General features: G+C 40.6%; 1 protein-coding gene across 4 annotated transcripts in view; it reads left to right on the top strand.

The window, feature by feature from the left end:
• GAB1 (GRB2 associated binding protein 1) overlaps positions 1-23,847 on the top strand; it is a 159,313-nt gene that overhangs the window by 6,317 nt on the left and 129,149 nt on the right. The window lies entirely within an intron of this gene.

Below are 23,847 nucleotides of genomic sequence, written 5' to 3'. Positions count from 1 at the left end.
GGAAGAGGGGCTGGGCAGGCCAAGTGTCAGCATCTCTTTGGTTCACAGACAGCGCAAGACCTGTGCTAAGCATGAAACCCCTGCTCAGTAATGTGACTACAACAAAGAGGATTGTCATGTCTAGAAACTCTTCCTACTCTTTTTTTGGCAATTACCACTAGCAATCAATGGATTCTGTTGTTTCTGCTTACAGTGATTGAATAAGCATAATTATTCTGTTGAAGGAAATTTTTTCTTGCTATCCTCATGTTAGTAAACATTCCATTCAGATTCCCAGGGTTTTTACCTTTTCAAGTGTAGCAAAAATGTTTTTTCTATTAACAGAGGCCATCAACTTGCAATTACATTAAGCCTTTATGATAGCTAATGATAGTTCATTTGTTGTGCCTGGGCTTAATGATAAGCACAAAACTCTCCATGTGAAACTTGCTGAATCTCTAAATCTGATTGCTGCCTTTTGAGATTCAAAATTACTGTTAGGAAGGTGTATTAGTTTGGAGGGTAGTTTCAGAATTCTGCTGGCTCTTTAAAATTATTATTTTATTTATTTATTTATTTATTTTTGAGACAGAGTTTTGCTCCTGTTACCCAGGCTGGAGTGCAATGGCGCGATCTCGGCTCACTGCAACCTCCGCCTCCTGGGTTCAGGCAATTCTCCTGCCTCAGCCTCCTGAGTAGCTGGGATTACAGGCACGTGCCACCATGCCCAGCTAATTTTTTGTATTTTTAGTAGAGACGGGGTTTCACCATGTTGACCAGGATGGTCTCGATCTCTCGACCTCGTGATCCACCCACCTCGGCCTCCCAAAGTGCTGGGATTACAAGCTTGAGCCACCGTGCCTGGCCTAAAATTATTTTTTTAAGAGATCATCTTAGGGCTGGGTGCTGTGGCTCACGCCTGTAATCCCAGCACTTTGGGAGGCCAAGGCGGGTGAATCATGAGGTCAGGAGTTCAAGATCAGCCAGACCAACATGGTGAAACCCCATCTCTACTAAAAATACAAAAAAATTAGCTGGGCGCGGTGGCAGGCTCCTGGAATCCCAGCTACTTGGGAGGCTGAGGCAGAGAATTGCTTGAAACCAGGAGGCAGAGGTTGTAGTGAGCTGAGATTGTGCCACTGCACCCCACCCTGGGCAACAGAGCAAGACTCTGTCTCAAAAAAAAAAAAAAAAAAGATATCATCTTGGAACAAAATATGGCAAGAGTTATAAAGTTGGATAATCTGGTTGACAAGTGACCGATTACTTCAGTGTATTTTGCCATAATCTGCTTTAAAAATGTAAGGAATAAAATGCACAGCATTTTTTGAGAATAAGTAAAATTCCATATTTTGGAGTTAACATAAAAATATATAGATAAGCTGTTGACAATTTGCAGACTGAGAAAGTTTCAGAGGTGATAGATTCAAAACGTGTATTAGGTACGCAGCACTCCTAATTTTCTTGCAGAGACCGACAGCCAGAAAGGGCATTGTAGTAGATGGGCTATTACTTTTGAAGAACTTTGTTTTAAAATGTAATTTGAGCAACCACTGATGCTTTTAGTGGGGATGTTGTGCTATAGTGGAAGGAAGCTCAGACTGTGTCAGGACCTGGATTCGACTGGGCTTTGCCACTACCCACCCACAGGCGCATTTGACCATTCTGATCCTCAGTTTCCTTAGCTGTGAAATGGAGGAGGGAAGAGCTGTAGATGTGCAGCGGAAGCTCTGTTGCAGTTTAGCATTTCTCTTCTCAGACATTTCCTTGGGTGGAAGGGACAGATGGGGAGCTCGTCAATAAGCTGCAAGTTTTTGGGGGACATAAATCATCCTTTTGGGGAAATAAATCTTTATCTTACATAGTTTAGTGACTGCTTAAGCAGTATTCTTTGAGGACTCTTGGTTCTTAACTGAAGGCAGACGTGTGTGCAGGGCCTTTGGCTGCTGTGCTCCCGTGCTGGGTGCTGTCTTGAGCCCCTGTGCAATGCCTGGCTCAGAATAGGAGCTCAACAAATGCCTGCTGGCTGAATAATAAACAGGTATCTCAGGAGCTTTTGTTATGTGCCTTGTGTGGAATGCCAGGAAGGAAAGGCCCACTCCCTGCCCTTAAGGAGTTTCTAATCTGTTTGTGAAGACAAGCTGTCAATCATTTAATAGGAGATATGTTGCCGGGCGCGGTGGCTCAAGCCTGTAATCCCAGCACTTTGGGAGGCCGAGGCGGGTGAATCACGAGGTCAAGAGATCGAGACCATCCTGGTCAACATGGTGAAACCCCGTCTCTACTAAAAGTGCAAAAAATTAGCTGGGCATGGTGGCACGTGCCTGTAATCCCAGCTACTCAGGAGGCTGAGGCAGGAGAATTGCCTGAGCCCAGGAGGCGGAGGTTGCGGTGAGCCGAGATCGCGCCATTGCACTCCAGCCTGGGTAACAAGGGCGAAACTCCGTCTCAAAAAAAAAAAAAAAAAAAAAATAGGAGATATGTTATATAGACATATATGATTAGTTGCCAAATGAAAAATGAAGGACTATTACCTAAGAGTTTAGAGTGAGAACAGGGGGTGGAGGGGTGGGAGATGCCAGGGAAGACTCCGCAAACGAATTTTACACTTTGTTCTTGGAAGAGCTCAGGTCCTGCCGGCAGCAACAGCAAAATCCTAAGGGAAGGCTGGTTTTAAAGAAAGAAAAAGATTTGTGTTGATTTTAGATGTCCTTGTGAAAAAAAAACGGCTTCCCAATACCCCAGTTTCATGTATGAAGTTTGGCTGTCAGCTGTTACCTTCTAGTTTGAGAAGCTTTTGTTTCTGCTAGGGCCTAATGTTCCTTGTAGGCTCCTGAGCACAAGTGAATTTTCTGCGTCAAACTAGAAAGGAATAAAACAACTTGTTTGGTCACCTGAACTTATTAAAATTCCAAGGGACATGAGTTGTTTAAGATTTCTTTATGTCTGTTTTAAGCTAAGTAATTCATTCTGGCAAGCAGTTAGTCTACAACAGAGAGGGAGCATGTTCTGGTGGTAGGGAGAATAAAAGAGCCTTTGATTCATTTGCTTCTGAGTTCCAGCAGCAGGGCCAGGGCTGCCTTGGGCTAGCGTCTTATTTTGGACTTTGGAAGCCATCTTAGCCCAGCTGTGTGAGTGCCAGCTCGTGTTGAGGGGGAGGGAATAACAGCAACGGATCACATGAAACCCCTTCTGACTGTGGATGGAGGGGTTTCTCTCATTTCACATTCCTTGCATTAACATGGTGCCTAATTTCCACCAAGTTAGAGCTCCATCTGAATTTGCTATTTGAACTTGGATTGAAGTCACAATCTCTCTGTGACTCCTTTTATCTCAATCTGCCAACTAATACAGAAAACTTAACAAGTCACGGGTCTCTTTATTCTCCCCTCTTGGGGTCTAGCACACATAAAATTAACATTCTTTCTTCTTTATATTGGCAAAAAGTGGCCCATTGTACTGTGGATTTCCATATTTATTAAATAACTAGGCTCTTCTGTTGCGAGATGGCTATAGGAGACTCAGTAAATTGTAGATGGCGGTTTAGGCCCGTAGCATTGCTGGGGAAAGTCATTTTTAGGAACTGGAAGTTTTTGCTCATTCTAGGCTTATATGTGTGAGCATCTTAAATAATACAAGAATGCCCTAACTGGAAAAAAGAATCATTTCTATTTTAAGCAATTCACTTACTCCTAGGAGCAAAGTTCTTCCTAGTTTAAAAGTTCTCTTTACTGAATAAAGTACACTATAACCTAAGAGCTTTTGACCTTCTCCGAACCTGTTTTTAAAAAGAATTAAGACTATGCACTGTAATGCATGTTTGGTTGTTATCTCTGTTACATTAGCTCTTGAAGCATTCTGATTACAACTTGTAGCTGCCAAGCCCTGTCCTGCAGTATTATCTGGAACAAAAATTTTCCATGTGGTTGTTTTTAGCAGAGCTGCTATATGCAAACTGCACGTGAAGGATGTAAGTTAAAAGGAATAGAGCTTCCAGAAGGAGAAATGTGAGTTAATTTTTTTCTACCATCTAACCGTTCTTTCCTCACCTCTGTTTATCATCTTTCTAAACTGAGTTCTCTTTTATTTTTATATACTCAATGCCAGATGTACCAAGTGTTTTTCTGATGGTGGCTTTCTTTTCTTTTCTCCCAAGCTTTTTACTTTGAATTTGTACTTGGCCTAGGCAGTTCTCTTAAGTTATGTGTTCAAAAAACAATGTCCTAAGAGGAAAAAACAAATGGCCACATTGTCCCATGAATTAAAAATAATATGCCAAGAGTCCAAACATTTCAGTGTAAAAATGTGAGGCCTTTCTTTTTTAGGAAGACAAATATTAAACTTTGCTTTAACTATCCTGTTGATTGTTTTTCCTTTCCCTTAATTTATTTTCTTTTGGTTTGACTCATGTAGTTTAAATTTATTTTGAGAACAGTTTTATACATTCTTCTTTAAGAATACTGCACATAGGGGAAAGCACCCAAATTTCATTTTACATTTCAAGAGAAAAGTGAGAGGAGGCCGTCCTTCTGTCAGAAGAGGGACAAAATGTCAAATAATACCAAGGTTTTATAACTTACTTGTATGTTGCTTGGTTAAGTTACATATTTACCATTATTGCCTAAATATATTTAGCTCTTTGTACATGAAATAAGCAGGTAAATGTAATTTAAGTTAAGACACTTGCTTTTGTGAAATGAAATCCTGGACATTAGCACTGGAAGAACAGAACTCATTTTGTTATAGTTTTTGTTTTAAATAGAAAATAGAGATAGGGTCTCTCTATGTTGCTCAGGCTAGTCTTGAACTCCTGGCCCCAAGTGATCCTCCTGCCTCATTGTTATAATTTTTATTGTTGTATTTAATGCATTAGTCAGCCAGTTGCTATACAATTTTATTTGCTAACTTTTTAAAATGGAAAGTAAAAGCACTCTGTGCCATAGTTCCCTACTCTCTTTTCCTGTTCATTTCTGCTTCTCTGTGATCTAAACCTAGACATCAAAATTGCAAAATATTTGTGTCCAAATCTTTACACACACATTCTTTTACCTTTTCTCTAAAAAGGGAGCGTTAATTTGTGTCACTGTTACGTAGTAATCAAGAATAGAAATAATAATGTTTCACCAAGCATGTAGATTGTTTTTCTCTCCTGAAATACAGCTTTTAGTTACTGCTGAATTGGGAAATGCGGTTAGGCCACTTTATGACTAGCAGAACTCCTCCCTGAGATGACTACCTGATGAAAGAATTACCTGCCTGCGTGCCTTCCCAGTTCCAGTCCTTAGCACATTCCCATCAGTGCTATGGCCATAGTTGAAGTTGCCAAGACTAAGGTGCTTCTGGTGGAGGAATGATCCCTTGATTATCGAGAGAGAAGTGTTTTAATCTTTGACTTTTGAAAGACAGATACTAGGTAAAAGCTACCTTCGGTGTTTTGAATTCCAATGCTGTTGTGTAGAGCTTGATGAGGAATGATTACCTCATTCAGCTAGGGAGGTATTATTTGAACCCTCTACCATCTGGCAAAGTTATAATTGACCCCAAAGTTATGTAGGAGTATTTACTTTACATGTTCTTGACAGTTTCAGGTTTAAATGTTTGAAGTGTTGAGAAAAGGTAAAAGGAAATATTGAACTCCAAAGAATGTAAAATATTTGGGAAGGTACTTTGTTCCTAGTGATGCTGTTACATAAAACCAAAGCTTTCTGAGTAATCTTTGCTGGGTATGTAGGTCATTTACCTCCAAAGAAAAAGGCACACCATTCAGCTGATGCTATTGAATGGTATTCTTTTTTCTTTCTATTCCTTTAAGCAGTCAAATCGTTGAGAGTCAAATTTATAAATGTTGAATGTTTCAAATGGGAAAACCAAGCCTAATGCATTTTCATAGTGACCCACAGTATACAGGGAAAAAGGTATATATACACAGGAATCTGTTTACAAAGAAAACTATGGCTTCATTTATCATTCTTTGGTGTTTGTAACAGGATATTAATTTACAGGGGACAAAGATGGCATTTGTTCTCTATCTCAAATATACAGTGCAGTGCCTTGCACACTCTTAAAAGCACTATCAAATAATTGTAGAATTTTGAGCCTAAAATTATAAATTCTCTTGTCCAATGTTTCTAACCTTTTCTTTTCTTTCTTTTTTTTGAGACGGAGTTTCGCTCTTGTTACCCAGGCTGGAGTGCAATGGCGCGATCTCGGCTCACCACAAGCTCCGCCTCCTGGGTTCAGGCAATTCTCCTGCCTCAGCCTCCTGAGTAGCTGGGATTACAGGCACGCGCCACCACGCCCAGCTAATTTTTTGTATTTTTAGTAGAGACGGGGTTTCACCATGTTGACCAGGATGGTCTCGATCTCTTGACCTCGTGATCCACCTGCCTCGGCCTCCCAAAGTGCTGGGATTACAGGCTTGAGCCACCACACCCGGCCGTTTCTAACCTTTTCTAACCCATTCCTCTCTCATGTATTGTTGGAGTGTCCTTTGGCTTTTAATTCAGTTTTACTTTCCATGATTTGCATTACAAAAACAATAGCTATATTGACCCTTTGTTCTAATTCCACATCTCTCGTTGTCCACCAAAAACCCAACACCCTCTTTTTACAAGAAATGAAAATTAGCCGAAGGGAGATGAATTGATTTATCCAAAGTCATACTACTTAACCAACTGTTCTGTTGGGGCCCATCTCCCACCTCCCAGATAAAATCCTTTCTGTCAGAGTGAATGTCCACATGAACAGGGCACTGTGAAGAATGCAAAAGAGGACCAAGTGAACACTGTTTTCACTTTTGAGAGCTGTGTGCTGCACTTAGTTCTACAAATTACATCATGATCAGTGATGTGTGAGACACAGTGGTAGAAGAATCCAGCAAAAAGAGGTTAATTCAGGTACACTGTGAAGTCTTAATGAAGGTGGCAAGAGGCATTTCACCAAGATCTTAAAAGATGTATTCCATTTTCAAAGATGAGGCTGGAGTAAGATCTAATTTCTGTTTCTCCTTTTCCCAGCCAGACTCTTGCATTGCTGTTTACATTTGGCTATCCCTCTTTTTCACCTGCTGTTCATTTCATAATGGAATACAGCTGGGTCCTTTTCTCATCACCCTTATTTAAACACCAGTTTCTGATGTCCCTAAGTGTTGGAGTTCTTGAGGGTTTCAGTGCCAGCCCTGGTTGGTCTCCTCCTCGTTTCATCTTTGTTAGTTGGTTCTTCATCTGTTGTGAGATCCTGAACTCCTTTGAAAATTTCAGGCTCTCAGTTACCATAAGAATTCTTACCAACCTATACACAAACATTACTATAATCTTGGATGTTTTCTGACGTTTAAAGCTCATCTATGGCCTTTATTTAACACCTAGTTAAGGGCCCTGAATTATATGTTGATAATTCAAGTACTCTTTCTCAGCCCATTTCTCCTCTCAGATCTGTGGATCTAACAGTTGGTGGTTGGTTGGTATGTTTTTGAGATGGAGTCTCGCTCTGTTGCCCAGGCTGGCATGCAGTGGTGCAATTTTGGCTCACTGCAACCTCCACCTTCTGGGTTCAACCAATTCTCCTGCCTTAGCCTCCTGAGTAGCTGGGATTACAGGCACCTGCCACCACGCCTGGCTAATTTTTGTATTTTTAGTAGAGATGGGGATTCACCATGTTGGTCAGGTTGGTCTCGAACTCCTGACCTTGTGACCCACCCGCCTCTGCCTCCCAAAGTGCTGGGATTACAGGCGTGGGCCACTGCGCCAGGCCAGATCTAACGGTTTAAATCCAAAACTGCTTATATAGCCCACAGCAACTCAGAGTCAGAATGCCCACAGCAGATCTTATCATCCTCTCCCTAAACCCGGTCCTCATGGCTGTTCCTCATCCAGTGGCTCAGCCAGAAGGATTTTTTTTTTTTTTTTTTTTTTTTTGAGACAGAGTCTCACTGTGTCCCCCAGAATGGAGTGCAGTGGCACAATCCCAGCTCACTACAACCTCTGCGTTTTGGGTTCAAGTGATTCTCCTGCCTTGGCCTCCACAGTCAGTAGCTGAGACTACAGGCACATGCCACCACGCCTGGCTAATTTTTTTTGTTTATGTTTTTTTTTGTATTTTTAGTAGAGACAGGGTTTCATGGTGTTAACCAGGATGGTCTCTATCTCTAGACCTTATGATCCGCTTGCCTTTGCCTCCCAAACTGCTGGGATTACAGGTGTGAGCTATGACACCCGGCCCAGAAGGTTTTCTTTGACTTTTCTGTCTCTCATTCTCCACACCCAGTAACCAAACCCTGTCAGTTTTACCTTCCAAATATCTTGATTTATTGGCCACTCGTTTCTAGCGACCTTTGCCTTTCTTCTGGATTGCTGCAATAGCCAGTTGAAATTGCTCCTCTCTGCCTCCAGTCTTGGGCCCCTCTTAACTGTCTTATCAAGGCAGCCAGAGTGACTTTTCTGAAATACCAATCTGTTAAGGCCATTCCATAGCTGGAAGCTGTTCTGCGACGTTCTTTGACTCTTCAGAGTGCCTCTGCCTCTTCCCTTGGCTTGCATGGCCCTTCGTGATGTGGCAGCAGCACATCCATCCAGCAGTGTTTGTTGCTTCCTTCTCAGCTCAGTCTCTCCACTTCAGCTGTACTGAACTTTCATGGTCCAGATCAGCTCTGAGCTCTCTCTCTCTGGGCCTTTGCACATGCTGTCCTCTCCTCCAGGAATCTTTGACCCTCTCACTTCCGTTTCACAACTGGGCTAACTTTGGGAGCCTTCTCGGAACTCCAAAACTACCGTTGCGTGTACACACACACGTAGGGTGCCAGGAACATCTGTTTTGTCGTCCTGTCATGTTCTGTTATTCCCACAGCATAGCACTTGCCACACTTGATATCTGCTTGTTTATTTGCTTATTTCCCCTCCCATAGTGGGGCCATGTTGTGACTTTGGTGAGCCCCAGGTACTTTTGCCTTCATAGGTTCCCCTTCCTATATTAAAAAAATTAAAAATTATATTTTGCAACTACAATTGTCAGTGTAAAGATGAATATATTCTAACCTGGAGTAGTTGTTACATTATTTTTCAGTTTTTTTTCTTTTTCTTTTCTTATTTCTTTACTTCCTGTTGATTTGCATATTTTTCATTTTTTATTTTGATTTTAAGAGAAAATATTAAGACACTTGTTGTGTGTTCTTAAAAGTATCACGGGTCCCAAACACTGTGGCTTCTATCTGGTGGATATACTGCTGCTGTTAAATGAACAGAAATACTTTGAAGATAAAGTTGACAGCTATGTCAGCTGATTGATTGGGACTCAGAAAAAGTGAGGAGTGACTCAGTTATCTTTTTACATAGGCCTATTATCATGGCTTAGATAACTCACTAAACCACTTGTAAGACTTTGTATTTTAGGCTGGGCATGGTGGCTCACACCTGTAATCCCAGCACACTGGGAGGCCGAGGCAGGTAGATCACCTGAGGTCGGGAGTTCAAGACCAGCCTGGCCAACATGATGAAATCCCATCTCTACTAATACAAAAATTAGCCGGACATGGTGGCACATGCCTGTAATCCCAGCTACTCAGGAGGCTGAAGCAGGAGGACTGCTTGAACCAGGGAGACCAAGGTTGCAGTGAGCCAAGATTGTGCCATTGCATTCTGCCTGGGCAACAAGATCGAAACTCTGTCTCAAAAAAAGGGTCTCGGGTTTTGTATTTTAGTCCCTGGTAATGGAAAAAAAAAGTGTATATATTTATATAAAATATATTTACTTAATATATATTTAGGAGCAAAAATTGAGATTTTTATGTAAAAAAATGTATTCTATGAGCTGTTTTACTAACATGTACATTTCTTCATGATATTTCTGTGTAGAGCAGTTTTTTTTTTTGTTTTTTTTTTTTTTTGAGACAGAGTTTCGCTCTTGTTACCCAGGCTGGAGTGCAATGGCGCGATCTCGGCTCACCGCAACCTCCGCCTCCTGGGTTCAGGCAATTCTCCTGCCTCAGCCTCCTGAGTAGCTGGGATTACAGGCACGTGCCACCATGCCCAGCTAATTTTTTGTATTTTTAGTAGAAACGGGGTTTCACCATGTTGACCAGGATGGTCTCGATCTCTTGACCTCGTGATCCACCCTCCTTGGCCTCCCAAAGTGCTGGGATTACAGGCGTGAGCCACCGCGCCCGGCAGGTCATTTAAACTTAAGCAATAATATATTCCACCAAATATCTTTTTTTCTTTTTTTTCTTTTGCTTTTCTTTGATTCCTGCACCTAGACACCTAAATAAAAATGTCCAGACAGGGTTGCTCATGACTGTAAACCCAACACTTTGGGAAGCTGGGGCAGGCAGATCCCTTGAGCCCAGGAGTTCGAGACCAGCCTGGGTAACATAGTAAAACCCCATCTCTACTAAAAATACAAAAATTATCTAGGCGTAGTGGCACATGCCTATAGTCCCAGCTACTTGGGAGGCTGAGGTGGGAGGATGACTGGAACCGGAGAGCTGGAGGTTGCAGTAAGCCAAGATCACGCTACTGCACTCCAGCCTGGGCAACAGAGCAAGACCTTGTCTCCAGTAAATAAATAAATAAAATGTCTAGTAAATTGATGGAAATGCCTACAATACCAACAGTAGAGAAGGACAAAGGAGATTCAGTGAAGAGACTTGGTCCACCTCCTTTGGGTGCCTGGGAGAAAAGTAGGAACTCCTTTTGGTGACTCCAGATGGAGATCTGGAATTTCTCTCTGGAGAACACGATTTATTCAGTTATTCATTTACTTTCTTGTTAAAGACACCACCCTAGGCATTATGTGAGAAGATATCACTGCACCTTGGATCCTCATTCCTATTTAGATTTGCCATATCATATTCTCTCATGACCTCGTGATCCACCCGCCTCGGCCTCCCAAAGTGCTGGGATTACAGGCGTGAGCCACCGCGCCCGGCCGAGCAGTTTTTAGTGGAAGTGGGTAGGTGATTTTGTCCCCTCCCGGGGACATTTTAAAACAGGAAAGGTTTTCTTGTCCCTCTCACAGGGCATGCAATGGGAGTGTGGCTCACTTCTTCAGGGCTCCGAGGCTCAGACCTCTAGGCGAGCATACAGACATACAGATGGGCAGGCTATGGGGCTCTGACTCATTGGCAGTGTCCAGGGGTGAATGTTTACAGTTGAAGCCCCAGTGGGTGTGTGTTATGGGGTGCTTTGTTAGTTTGCCCTCTGTTAGCAGCTTGTATTAACCAGCTCGGTGAGAAGACCCCCTTTATCACAAGGACAGAGGGATTTCTGTATCCCAAAGCCTCTTATTTTGGTGTACCAGAAGAACTGGATCACACACGTGGGCCTGGAGAGTAAGTGCAAGGCTTTATTGAGTAGAAACAGCGGCCTGGCACAGTGGCTTAGGCCTGTAATCCCAGCACTTTGGGAGGCCGAAGCAGGCAGATGGGCAGATTACTTGAGCTCAGGAGTTCAAGAGCAGCTTGGTCAACATGGTAAAACCTCGTCTCTACAAAAAATATAAAAATTAACCAGGTGTGATGGCGGGCGCCTGTAATCCAAGCTACTAGGGAGGCTGAGGCAGGAGAATCGCTTAAACCGAGGAGGCGGAAGTTGCAGTGAGCCTACATCTCGCCACTGCACTCCAGCCTGGGCGACTACCGTCTTAAAAAAAAAAAAAAGTAGCTCTCAGCAGATGAGGGAGCCAGAAGGGAGATGGTTTTCCCCTGGAGTCCCGCTCCTCAGCCGCCCGACTCTTCTCCAGCCTGTCCGGTCAGACTCTGAGCTGGTCCGCCAGCGGGTGGTCTGCTGGCCTGCGCGTGCCGGGTGCTCTTCCAGGCCGTGCTCTCCGAGACCAGCCGCTTGTGTCTTCTTTGACTACCACGTGTACTCTTCAAGACCCCAGCTGTTTGTGTCTGCCTGCTAGGGTCTCAGGGGTTTTTATAGGCACAGGATGGGGGCGTGGCCAGCCTGGGTGGTCTTGGGAAAGGCAACATTTGGGCTCCAAGGCTGGAGTACTAGTCCTAACCTAAGTTCGTGGGGATGGAGCCCTAGCCAGGGACCACACCTTCCTCTATCCAGCACTTCGCTTCCCCACCTCCGTATCATTTAAAGGGGCCACGCTCTTCCCTTCTCGGCACTTACATATCAATTTAACAATTTCTGGAGACATCTTGGTTGCTACAGCTGGAGGGAGGAATGCTTCTGGTTATCTAGTGGGTAAAAGCAGGGATGCTACTAAACATGTTGTGTTGCACAGATTTATCTGGCTCAAAATATCAGTGAGCTGAAGTTGAGAAATCCTCATATAGAGGGGTTTATAAAGCTGGTTCTTAGATTTATGTTATTCACTTAGTATATTTCCCTGTTTCCAGTTGGATTTCGTCATAGCTCCAGAAGCAAACATTTGTTTTTCTGACTAAAATATTGTTTGAGAAAAACAGTCATTGAGATGGCTGAGCCTTTGATCAGTAGAGGGTTAAGGAGGTGATAGGTAAATTCTCTAAGGATCTGTTGTCATTTAAATCATTACCAAAATACTCATTTTTCCTTTGCTCTCCTAACTTAAGAGAACAGCCAATTGTTGTCTGGTAGGGGGATGCTGAGTCATTTATTCATGCCATTTTATTACATCTTGGCTGGAATATCACCATTCATTGTTCACAAGCCACCCAGCTTGTTTACCTTTTATAAATTACATGTAATCAAGTCCTCTTGCAGGTCTGGCTACTGTAATTGGCAGCAGCCACAGAGCAGGGCTGACAAGTCTACATTTCTGCTGATGTCTCATATCCAGCCCACTCTTCAAGCTTTCTTGCCTCATCCATGTGTATTTTAGAAGGAAGGCAAAGAGAACTGTAAAGGTGCTCTCTCTTCTCAGATGATCCTAGGATACTTAAGGCTTGGCAGAGTCCTTGTCTCATTTGGTTGGGAAAAAAAAAACGGGTTTAAAGCAGTGGTCCTTAAGCTTCCGTGTGCATAACAATCACTGGGTAACTTCTAACATGAAGATTCCTGGGCTCTACCCTCCTAATATTTTTAGTAACTCTGGGTTGAGTTCCAGAGAACTGCAGTTTCCAACTTGAACCCCTGCTGGTTCTGATGCAGATGGTCCTTAGGTTACTCTTCAAGAAATTCTGAATTGGGCATAGAGGGAAAAAGAGACAAGAAGGAAAAATCCAATAGAAGTACATACTTTAAAGAGTGGAATAGGAAAGCAAGAACCAAAACTGAGAGTAACTTTAACTTGTCTTCTGTGAGATGAGGGGAGTGAAAATACTGTGCTGCTTAAAAAGATAAGCGTTTAGTTTTTCTGGCAGTGTACTAGATCAAACTGTCCTCCAAAGAGGACGTGTTTAGAGGATGACAAAAGTGAAAAGGAATTTTTAGAAAGGTTAGAATGTAAGAAAGTACCTAACTGTTGCCGAGAAACTCAAAAGGCATGATTAAATCAAAAAAAAAATATTTTGTAGGTATCTGTTTTAAAAAGAATGTACATTCCTGAATCAAGAGTTCATGAATGGCTTAAAGATGAAGAGAGATGAAGGAGGATTAGCTATTCACCAGAAGTTCTGGTTATTCTAGTTATTGAATCTGAAGCATATTATTATATAGTCTAGATTTTCTGGAATAGTTCACATTTCTAATATTCTTTCCCATTGTTTTTATAATACATGTCTGGTTTGCCCTAATTTTTAGTTAGCTGAGATGTGGTTGATTTGTAAAAGAGCACCAAAAGTTGGCCTACTTGACTAAAGAAGTTAAGTTCTCTTGCTTTCCAACTCTATGTTTGTGTATGTGTGTGTTAAGTATATATTTTCTAATCTATGTCTTTTAACCTAAACTTTGATTTTTAAGTCCACATTAGAGAAAGAGCAGGAAAGACAGACTGACTCCACTTTAGAAAATTGGTCAAGAAGTGGAACAGGTGGGAGTGGTTACTTAATCCTAGCAGAGGAATAAAGTACTTGATTTCCAGCTACCTACTGAATGTACTCTGCTTTTAGACAGCTTTTCTTTTTTTTTTTTTTTTTTTGACATATCATTTCCACAGGGGAACTTTATAGTTCCATTCGGTAACCTTGGAGAGAGATTCTGACCAAAAACAAAACGAAAAAAAAAAAGCATTTTTGAGGTCACTTATAAAATGATAAGTATCACCAGCATTCATTAAATCATTGTCTTTCCTTATTCTAATTATCTCTGTATTAAAGTATTCATTTTTCCATATACCTGCTGTAGCAACCCAGATTGTACTTCAGAACTTTTCACCACTATAGTATATTAACTAACTTGATAATCCTTTACCATCTTTCATGTTCTCCCCTTGTTGTCTGCCCACAAGATCTTATTGAATCTTCATATCTGCTTTGTAAGTGTTGAGGATCATTATTGCATGAAGTGTCTACCACACCCTCTCATTGCACTGAAAGTCCGAGTAAGTTTAGTTAGTTGATCACTGTGCTCTGAATAGAAGGGTTGTTGCTGTTTGCTGGTGGAAACCCAAAACCAGCTTCTTCCATTTACTCTGGCAATGAAGGAAGGATACACACCTGTGACTTCTATCCTGCACTTTGAAGACCGGGCTCAGGATTTGACTCTCATCATTTCAGGTGACCTTATTTTCTAGTTTCTTTTGTTTTTTAAATCATACATTTGGTATATATCTTTTTTTATGAGCCTGTTAGTATTCCTGTTTCTCAGATTTTTTTTTCCTTGTAATTTATTCTAATCCATATATTGTTTAATGTAGTGATGGGTGTTTCCAATGAATATTTATATTTTCTGAAAACAAATGTAAATGCTCTTAGAAGCATAACATTAAATAGTTATCCAAGTGCAACATTAAAAAAATAACTTATAAATTTTCAGTGGAAGTATTTTAACTTACAGTTTTCCATTTTGAGTTTAATGTATAGAGAAAAAAGGTACAAAATATTAGGTAAGCAGATTTATTGCCCTTTGCCTAAATTACTAAAGGGTTGCCCTTTGCCTAAATTACTAAAGGGGAGTGATTGTTTTTTTAAATTTAGTATGGAAGATTTATAAACTATAATATACATATTTGACCTTATGATATTTTTGTTTACTTATATTTGAATAGAAAATGTGCACAGATTGATTTAAAATTTATATTGGTATTCCTTATTTCTTTAAGTTATAATTTTTAATACTCAGAGATATCTAAATATTTAATATCTTACCTACTTATGCCAGTGACTCTTTCTTTTTTTTTTTTTTTTTTGAGACGGAGTTTCAATCTCGTTACCCAGGCAGGAGTGCAATGGCGCTATCTCAGCTCACTGCAACCTCTGCCTCCTGGGTTCAGGCAATTCTCCTGCCTCAGCCTCCTGAGTAGCTGGGATTACAGGCACGTGCCACCATGCCCAGCTAATGTTTTGTACTTTTTTTTTAGTAGAGATGGGGTTTCACCATGTTGACCAGGATGGTCTTGATCTCTTGACCTCATGATCCACCCACCTCAGCCTCCCAAAGTGCTGGGATTACAGGCGTGAGCCACCGTGCCCGGCTGCCAGTGACTCTTAAATAATGAAAAGATACTCTTTTTTAGTAGCTTTTAGGTACACTAAATTTTTTAGCAAATGTGTTTTGCCCCAAGTTGGAGAACTAGTTATATATTGAGAAACCCATGCTTTTACGAAGTGAAATTGAAACATAGATACTGAAATATTTTTCATCCTTCAAGTAAGTTCTAGCCTTGAAAACAAAACATCTGTTTGTTTGCAAACAAGATCTGTTGTTTTTCTAAACCATATACTTCCAAAGCAGAATAGATTTTCTTAACTTTGAGATTTTTATGGAAATACCTAAAGGAGTAGAAAATGACTCATAGAGGATAAAGCCTAATTTTTCTTAATGAAAGAAGAAAAACATTTTTTACTCGTTCTATTCTTAAGTTAGGCCTAGGAAATACCCTGAGTTCAAGGCCAACTGGTTTCAGCATGCAGAGATAAGAGTAGAACACAGCTTCCTGATACCCAGGCCAGAGCTATTCCCATTCCCATTTCTATATCCACCTCCATCTTTAATGGGTTGCTGTGATTTCCAGCATTTAAACTCTTGTAGTTTTCCAGAGCCTTTTAGCTGTCTCATGGAGCCATTCATCACAATTGCTGCCTTTTAAAATTTTCAATTGTGGTTAAAACAAAACAACAACAACATATAGCATAAACTTGACCATCTTAATCATTTTTAAGTGTACAGTACAGTAGGTTAAGTATTCAGATGGTTGTGCCAGCCCACTCTCTGCTGCTTCTTCATTCAGTCTCGGTAGCATTGGAAACAACAGAAGGGGCTTTATGCAAACACCTTTCAGGAGGGCGTGCACCTCATCTGTGTTTGCTCCTTCACAGTAGTAGGAAGTTAATTATGTGGGATTTGCTCACCTGGTTCACACAGATGATCTTACTGTAGTGCCCATTTGGAAATCCCACACCCCTTTCTTCCCCTGAGGAAAAATTCTTTCCTGATCTAGATTCAGTGCTCTGTTTAATCTTGAACATATGAGAATGAGTCACCGTGGGTGAGTGTGTAATCTCATTTATATCTTCCTACCAATCCCCCTTTAATTTTTACATGTATGATGCTGGATCCTGCTTTCCTGTATAAGGTCTGGTGATTTGGGGACGAATTTTGGGATTGTGAGGTGTTGAGATTTTTTTTTTTTTAAACCAGTGCTTTCTGTCCTGCTGAACATGAAGCTGCACGGCCTAAGTTCTGAAATTCAGGCTATGTATGGAATGTCTGTGTGGATGAAGAAACAAGCCAATGCCTTTTTTTGGGCAGGGGGAGGTAGGGGACTGGGAGAAAGATGAATGAAAATGTGAAGATAGTCTGATTTTCTGGGGGAAATATTCAGATTTTTAGAATATGTGCAAACCAAAGACGAGCAAGTAGTTGCTTTGTGATTTTATTATACCCACAAAAGAAATACTTGATACCATGTTGAAGATGTTGTTGAATAGGTATGTTAACTCAGATAAAATAACAGAGTTCTGTTTTTGATTCCAGTTATCCCTAGCTATACAATGTAAAAATGCTATTTCCATTTCTTCATTTGTAGAATGAAAAATATTTCCCTGGAAAATTATTTTTTAAAAAGTACTTGTAAAGTACCTTGGAATCTTTAGGATACTTTGAACATGGTGCTTAAAGAATATAAATGGTTAATGTTTGCTTTCATACCCATAGAGGAATATGGGAGTAGGAGTGACTTGAACATCAAAATGAAACTCTGTATCCATTTTTAAATACAGCATGCATTTCAGCAAAGCCCTTCTCTCTAAATGCTTATTTTAAATTGGCAGTTGTTCCGCCAACAGTCAGTAATCTCAGTTAGCAAGTGTTTGGCACGCCTGTTTTAACCTGCACAGGTTCAGTTCACACAAAGAAAGGGAGGGTTGGGTTATGTGATGCAAACACCGCGGTAGCCTCATTAACATATTTTGAATAACTGTATTTGAATATTTGCCAGCTAAGCTAGGCCATCTGAAGGCCTGCCGAAGGAAATGGGAGTTTCTGAGAGGAGTGTAGAGATTTGAGCATGTAACTTTTTACTTTTTCTTTTTGGAGGGGAACGATTTTAGAGGATGCTGTTTTAGGATACTTTCCATACTCTCTCATCAGAACAACCTATTTTTTTTTTTTTTTTTTTTTTTTTTTATTGAGACAGAGTTTCGCTCTTGTTACCCAGGCTGGAGTGCAATGGCGCGATCTCGGCTCACTGCAACCTCTACCTCCTGGGTTCAGGCAATTCTCCTGCCTCAGCCTCCTGAGTAGCTGGGATTACAGGCACGCGCCACCATGCCCAGCTAATTTTTTGTATTTTTAGTAGAGACGGGGTTTCACCACGTTGACCAGGATGGTCTTGATCTCTTGACCTCGTGATCCACCCGCCTCAGCCTCCCAAAGTGCTGGGATTACAGGCTTGAGCCACCGAGCCCGGCCTTTTTTTTTTTTTTTTTTTTTTTTAATGATGCAGAAATTTTTGACTTTCTCTTTCTACCACCTTTTTATATGTCTTTAAAAGAGGTACCATGGGACATGTCTCAGAAATACCTTTAGGTAATCTGCCTTGGATGGGCTTGAGTTTCTACCCAGCCTGTTTTCTGTCTTTGCAGAATTTAGTCCTGAAGCTCTTTCTGTGAGTCTAGTTGGAAAACCTCTTCTGCATCCTTATTGTGTGAATGCCTGTGGCTGGAACAGGACAGATAGGATAAACTAGGGTGCCTGCAGGGTAGATTCTCAGATCTTAAAGGTGCCAGCTTGGTTGAACTCTATAGTATAAAAATTGTTTTTGTAAGGCTTCAGTTTTGTGGCCTGACATCTGTATCTGTTCAGAAATACTTTTTTGACTTTGACACCTGTCTGGCTGAAACCACAACTTTGGGCTCTAAAACTGGGCAAAGGAGGAGTCCATTGAAACCAGGAGTTCTCTGATATTTTAATATACAGGGTTTTAAGGGTGAGAACATGAGGCAGCATATACTTACCTCTCATGTTCATTCTGGAGGACAGGTGAGGGGAGTATTGAAATCACCAGGGAGCTCTTTGAAAATCATTCACCTTATTTTTTTCCTGTTTACCTGTTGTGGTGAAGGATGGGTAGGGATGACAGCTTAATGAGGTGGCATTTGAATCTAGAATCTGCGGAAGCTGTGAGTGCTTACCTGTAGTTTGGGCCAGTTTGCAACCTGTCTTGTACTTACCCTTTGGAATGGAAAGATACAGTCTCATGATGCCAACTCTCACCCCTCCTTAAGTGTGCATTTAGTAGAATTTCCAGGAGATGATTCCTTCTACCTGAGGGCTTTTTTCTTTCCTTTATCTCTTCGAGGGTGACTCTTAAGACTTAATTTTAAATTGTAATATTTAATCATAAATATGTAGATATATGAAGTATCAGAAACAGGGAAGAATAAATTTGAGCATTCCTATTTTTTATACATGTTTTGTAAATCTCTCCTTTAGTGGAAGGGAAAGAGGAAGCAACTGTGCTGAGAAATGTATCTGTTATGTAAATTGCTATTTAAAAAAAAAAAAACACTTTTATAAACTAAGAACCTAGGAAAGAACCCCAGTACATTAACCTAGGCCCGAAATTTTCAACAGACATTTTAAGAGTATATATTTTATACACTGATAGTGTGTGTGTGTGTGTGTGTATGCTTTAAAGTTTTTAGATTGAAGTTACTAAATTTCAGCTCTCTTTTGTTGAATTTAAATGATTTACTTGTACTTTTGTCAGTGATTCTTACATTACATGGTCACCATCTACTCATAATTAATTGTATAGGCACAATTTTAAGTTTCATAGCTGTTTTCCAGTTGATTTGTAACAGCCTGCTTAAAAGAAAAATTTATAGGCAATTGTAATCTTCATGAAGCAATGTGAGTTAAATACCTTTGATTGTCATGTGAGTATTTTCCTTTTTTATTATAAAGTGTTAAGTATCTCATTTGTAGAGCTTCTCTCTTGTGTCAATTTGTTGTATTTGACAAAGTAGGAATACTCATGCAGTGTTACCAGTTTTACAATATGCATTCAACATCTCTGAAGATTATGAATATAAAATCTGTTTTTCAAGCAAGTACATACATGAAACTAAAACAATTTATTCAAGTTCTAAAACGTTAGTGAAACTTTAGTTCTGCCACAAGTCCCACATTTAAGCTGATAGCATGTGTGTGTGGGAAGAAGATACATGTTAGTGATAATCTCTTTAGAATGCATTAATATTTTCAGGCCCAAATATGAGTATTCAGTAGGTTCATCAGATTGAAAAAGCTAAATGAAATTTAAATATTGACTTGTATGTCCCCTTTAAATTTTGGTGACTTACTAGTTGCTATTTGTGGGGATACATAGAATTTTTTGAATTGGTTTTTGTATTCTCCATGTTTTAGTTATAAAGCACTGTGAGGAGAAAATGAATGAAGAGGCTGCCTTCAGGTGTAGTAAGGTTTAACTCACATCCCTGTTCCAACTTGCCCTACTCTCAGCTTGCTCCTTCACTCCCTGGCTTATTTACATATTGTATAATCCAGACTGGCTTGTCCCGTTTGGTAGGTTGGTTATAAACTGCAGAGCTAAGTAAATGTGTGATAACATTTTAAATGGTATGAGAAGTTAAACAGTACTTAAGGAGTGATGTCTTAAAGAACCCCAGCTGTCAGGTGCCCCAGGGTCAGCTTCCTTTGGGGCCCTTTCCGTTTTCACTGAGTAACAGGAAATAAATGTGAAACTGTAGTAAAGTCTGGTCAGGTGATGACCCCCTCTTTCAGATGACGTGCAGCATGCTGGGTCTGATACTGAAAATGTTTGATACTAAAAGTAGATCATTAACTATTTCCGTTAATGAGTTTTGTGCATAAGCAGAACCAATCAACCAATGGAAGCATTTTCCTCTTGTCTGCACCCAAAATGAAAACAATAAAGCTAGACAAGTCCTGTTCCCCTCCTCCTTCGGTGTATAATGAGAAAATATTTCCATGTGCTTTGTGATGTCCATTTCTTATGGCTGCATGATACTGTGCCCAGTTATTGGATTTCCCAAAACATCCACTGCCGTTCAGTGTTTAACTTTTTTTTTTGAGACGGAGTTTTCGCTCTCGTTACCCAGGCTGGAGTGCAATGGCGCGATCTCGGCTCACCGCAACCTCCGCCTCCTGGGGTCAGGCAATTCTCCTGCCTCAGCCTCCTGAGTAGCTGGGATTACAGGCACGCACCACCATGCCCAGCTAATTTTTTGTATTTTTGGTAGAGACGGGGTTTCACCATGTTGACTAGGATGGTCTCGATCTCTCGACCTCGTGATCCACCCACCTCGGCCTCCCAAAGTGCTGGGATTACAGGCTTGAGCCACCGCGCCCGGCCAGTGTTTAACTTTATGAAAAGTTGTGCCTTGTCGCCTGTGTGAGTGCTCTAAGTTCTCTGTAAGGCTGTGTGCCCTGGTCATTGTTGAGTATGTCCTTTTCATATTTGTTTATAATCAGGCCAGCCAGAGATTGGAATCTAATGGTGGATGTGGAAGTCTTTCCTAGAATACTTCTTCCTTCCCTACTGGGTCTCTCTCAGATTTTCAGGAGTTCCCATTGCCAAAGGGCTTTTATTAACCCCTAAAGTGATGATGATGACCTCTCCCTATCATGTTACACTGTGCAGACTTACTCTCATTTGCTCCAATTTCAGGGCTTCTTGTTTCAAAGACGCTGGGGAACCCTAACTTTGAAGATCTCAATTTAACAGCAACCTGCCTTTTTCCATGAGTCACTCTTAGTTCAAAATACCCCCAAAGAGGTGCTCATTTCTGTAGGTTAGGCAAGCTGCAGCCTGCTTGAGTTTTTAGCATCTTTGGTTTATAATGATTTTAGAGAGTAGAAGAGGAAATGGCCCTTTGCATAAAACTATATGGCCTTGTACAGATGATCTAACTTCATATGAATCCTGGCTTGAAGACAGAAGTTTCTTTTGTATAAGTAGATTCACCACTCTGTCCTACTCTGAAATAAGGAGGAGAATAATCCCATATATATATATGACATCACTTTAAAAAAATCAGAATTCAAGAACTGGGAAACTTTTCAGTGTATAGTCTCTTGATTCTGATTTTGTTTCTTACATTATTTTTCTGTTTTAAATTTGCTTTTATTATTTGAGATCAGAAATACTTTTTTTCCATTCTAAATTTTGTTTTTTGAACTAAAGGTTAAAAAAATCTTCACGCCTATAATCCCAGCACTTTGGGAGGCTGAGGTGGGAAGATCACGAGGTCAAGAGATCGAGACCATCCTGGCCAACATGGTGAAACCCCGTCTCTACTAAAAATACAAAAATTAGCCAGGTGTGGTGGCACGCGCCTGTGGTCCCAGCTACTTGGGAGGCTGAGGTGGAAGAATCGCTTGAACCCAGAAGGCGGAGGTTTCAGTGAGCCAAGATTGCACCATTGCATTCCAGCCTGGTGACAGAGTAAGACTCTGTCTCAAACAAACAAAAAAAGAAAACCTGCATTCATGGAATTACTGCCTTTTCAGTGGTTAACTGTTAGATTTTTATAATTAGAAGATTGAGCTCTTTAAAGGACAAAATGGAAAATAAAATTAGATTTGGGATAAGGAATCCTACTTGGATACTACAAAAATAGAGGGAAAAAGGGTTAATGAATAATTGGCAAAACAGACTCTCTTTCCTGTAAGTTCCCTTTCCTAAATTCTTGCCAGCATGCTGAAAAAAGTTTTCTTGAGGGCTAATTTTTCTCAGAATCCTGATGCTTGTTGTTAATAAGAATTTTTTTCATGTGCCAAAGTTTTGTTTTTCATGTGATTTCTGCAGCAATTTTGGTCTTACTAAAAATACTTTTTAAAGTACAGTGTTAAAAGTTATTGGCAATAAGCCAAAAGGAAAATTTAATGTTAACTTCTATATAATTTAGTGACTAGGGGAAATCAAATGCATTGTCCAAGGTAAGTGAAGTTAGATTCTTGTAGGAGAAATATCAAAGTATGAGTACTTATTTCCAGTTTCAAAACTTACATTTTTCAATATCTACCTCGTCCTTTCCCCAGTGAGGAATATTTTTGAAATTTCTCTGTCAGGCTAACATGAGGTGCTGCTACTAACTGAGCCAAATTAGTGGAACGGCATCACTGTTTCTCTAGGAATAGGTAAGCGGGGAGTTAAAAATTCGAGTTTTTAGGAAGGAATTTTTTTTTTTTAGAGGGACTTCTGTGGCAATATACAACCTTCAGACATGCCAGAAAGTAACTGTGGATGCATTTTAGGATAGTCAGTGTTGTATTGCATCTTTCAGTCTGATAGGTAAAAATAAATCATATTTTAGGTTACTATTAAAACAGCATGCTGATGTATTCATTCTGTCCTTCCTTTTAATAAATACATTTTAGAAATGCTAATAGCATCTTGCTCAGCAGCTCACTCTGACACCCTGACTTACTGGGGAGATCTCACTGTACTTGTTTGCTCTGCAAATCTTACAGTGGCCTTTGACCAAAGGCAATGAAATGTTACCTGACTTGGTGTATCAGTCAGGATTCCCAGTAGCAAGCAACAGACATCTCTGACTAATTTAATCATAAAAGGAGTTTATTACAGATATTAGGTAGCCACAGTTTCTCTGGGAAAGCTGAGAATACCTCTTTGCAGCTTATCAGCCAGGACGAATGATGCTAAACTGACCTAGGGAATATATCACCACTGCCTCCTGGGACATGATCATAGGCCTTGCATCTTGCACCAGCAGCACTAGTCACGCAAGACCCCAAACACCACCACCGCTGCCTTTGGCAACTGCATCACTGCCCCTACCTCTGGCCCAGGTTTCTGTAAAGTTCTTACTATTTGTAACTGTTTGAGGTTCTAAATCTGGGATGGATTATTTGGTGGAGCCAGTGTACCTGGTAATGTGACTACTCTGGTTGTGGAGATGGTTGAAAAAGCAATTACCTGGAGCTTTCAGCTTTTCGAGTGTTGTGTTGTGTTGTGTTTTGTTTTGTTTTGCAGAGACAAGGTCTTGTTATGTTATTCAGGCTGGTCTTGAACTCCTGAGCTTAAGCAGGCCTCCCACCTTGACCTCCCAAAGTGCTGGCATTACAGATGTGAGCCACCGCACCTGGCCTTTAGTGTTAATTGTTGCTGGGTGATCTAAAAGAATCATGTAAGTCCACTACACATGGCTGGAGGTAGAGGTGGAAGGATAAAAAAGTAAGGACAACGGCTACCTTCCTACAGTATTTAAAATGCTAATAATAGTTATGAGAAAAATGTCATAAAACTGATAGTTACTCAGTATTTTCAATAGCAGCATCCGTATATTACTGGAAAGGGGTCCTGAGCCAGACCCCAAGAGAGGGGCTCTTAGAG

Source organism: Saimiri boliviensis, chromosome 3, assembly GCF_048565385.1.
Source record: "Saimiri boliviensis isolate mSaiBol1 chromosome 3, mSaiBol1.pri, whole genome shotgun sequence".
NCBI classification, from domain to species: Eukaryota; Metazoa; Chordata; class Mammalia; order Primates; family Cebidae; genus Saimiri; species Saimiri boliviensis.
Note: the sequence above shows the minus strand (reverse complement) of the source record. Positions and strands in the feature narration are given on the sequence as shown.